The 2,221-nt window shown below is 41.3% G+C and overlaps 1 protein-coding gene across 1 annotated transcript in view; it reads right to left on the reverse strand.

Moving 5' to 3' along the window:
- LOC101857847 (limbic system-associated membrane protein) overlaps nucleotides 1-2,221 on the reverse strand; it is a gene marked incomplete in the record, with an annotated part of 55,183 nt that overhangs the window by 1,005 nt on the left and 51,957 nt on the right.

Consider the following 2,221-nt stretch of genomic DNA (forward strand, 5'->3'; position numbering starts at 1 on the left):
ATTCCACGCCGGTTTGACCATACAGACCAGATTTTAACGTAGGGGACGTAACACGTGAATGTGTTACTCAGTCAAAAGGGAAACGTCTGTGAACTTAACACTGATATCAAACCCTCCACCCCCCCCCCCTCACCCGGCCCCCTTTCGACTTCCTTAGCATATAAAAACATAATCACTCACAAGGAAAAAACTACAGAGCTCTTCTTTCAGGACAATATAATGCTGTTTCAGCAAAGTAACGAGGCGATTTCTATGTCTCAATTAAAAAATTAAAAACAACATTTGCAAGTGTCATTTTATTACACCGATGTTTTAATGATGATTACACTTACAATTCACAAATATAATGAGATCCATGTATGACATATAAGACAGTGAATTATGCAGTGCATGAGAAACATGTGGTGACAATGACTAATACAAAATATAATTACTTTTCAAATTTCTATTTATTTCATCGTGTCTACTGTTTTAGAAGTAGATTTTGGAATTTTTCTGTAGTCAGAACGTTGCGGCTTTTCAGCTTCTACATGACAAAAGTGTAAGAAACTAAGAGTGAGAACGTTGTACTTTTCAACAACTTTAGTTTGGCCCTTACTAAGAAAAAAGAGTGCAGACAATAGTGAGATAGAAAATACACAAATGAATAAAACAACATTTGATTACTTAAAAACGTCAACGTGTTATATACACTCGTTCTTGGCTTCCTGGACGTCTACTGTATACTCTCTCCTTTGTCAGGATCAGGGACATAATGCCCCTACGCCTCTTCTGAAAGAAAAACGAGAAAAAAAATTATGCATAAATATTTTGAAGAGTTATTGGTCTGATTCTGACCGTCTGGCCTCAACCACAGCTTTGGAAAAAAAATCAACCAAAACAGAATGATGGGATGCTCTCTTCATTTCTCGGAGGCTGGGGAATCTGTTGTTGGCGGTTTTTTCCGCTCTGTCGAATGGTCCTCATTACCATAAAGTTTATTGTTGACCTGTACATTTACCGATCACAAGGCATTAGTGCAGTGTTTCTGAACTAGCTCAGTTTACGTAGTACGCTCTTAATTTCGTTGTCTGTTCACGCCTATGCTAATAAATACTTTTCGATATTTCAAAGATGAAAAAGAATATTGCTCTCTTCGTTTCTACATTCCTGTCGAGCTCATGACCAGCTCTCACATCCCAGCCCCACCCCATTTTCCTCTTCGTCTCTGTCAGAGTCTCTGTTTCTGTCTCCTTCTCTTTCTCTTTCTCTGTCTGTCTGTCTGTCTGTCTGTCTGTCTGTCTGTCTGTCTGTATATCTGTCTATCTGTCTATCTATCTTTCTCTTTATATTTCTCTCTCCACCCCCTCTCTCTCTCTCTCTCTCTCTCTCTCTCTCTCTCTCTCTCTCTCTCTCTCTCTCTGTCTGTCTCTCTCTCTCCCTCTCTCTGTCTTTCTCTCTCTCCCTCTCTCTGATCTCTCTCATCTTCCATATACCTCCCACACTTTCCTTTCTTTCCACACACAGCAAAGACTTCTTCCCCCCTCCCATCCATCATAATGACAGTGTGTAACACTCCTTGTGATCTACACCAGCAGGCCACCCTCCTCACTTTTTTATGATCTCCCCTCACTCCCGAAGGTGGTGATCATTCTGGTACCAATCCTTGGATAAGAGCAGAACTGACAACGCCAAAGGGGGAAGTATTTCCTCATTTCTCTTTCAATTTCTCTTCCACCCCTGTCATAAGGTCAGATTAATCTCGGTGTGAAGAAATTATTTTCTCCTCTCCCTCCCTTTGCTCCCAGCCCCTCGGTTATATCTTACCGTTTCTCGCCTATCGTTATGTTGAAAATTCTTCCTTTCTCTCCTTCTTTCCGCGGCCCATTTTAGAAAAAAAATGTTGCGGGGGAGGGGGTTGTCGTTCTTCTTTTCCTTCAAATTTTATTCATCTTTTCGCCTTCTTATCTCTTTTTCACAGGGCCCCGTTTAAATTCCTCCTCCCCCCCCTCTCTCTCTCTCTCTCTCTCTCTCTCTCTCTCTCTCTCTCTCTCTCTCTCTCTCTCTCTCTCTCTCTTTATCTCTCTCTCTCTCTTTCTCTGTGTGTGTGTGTGTGTGTGTGTGTGTGTCGTTCTGTCAGGCGGGCTCGATATTAGATTCGATTCTAGATTCGGACTTGACTCAGAACAATTCTTCTTTCTAAATCTCCTTTTACCCTCTCAATTCTTTGAGTTTTTCTTTC

The sequence above is a fragment of the Aplysia californica genome, unplaced genomic scaffold, assembly GCF_000002075.1.
Source record: "Aplysia californica isolate F4 #8 unplaced genomic scaffold, AplCal3.0 scaffold00009, whole genome shotgun sequence".
Classification (NCBI taxonomy): Eukaryota; Metazoa; Mollusca; class Gastropoda; order Aplysiida; family Aplysiidae; genus Aplysia; species Aplysia californica.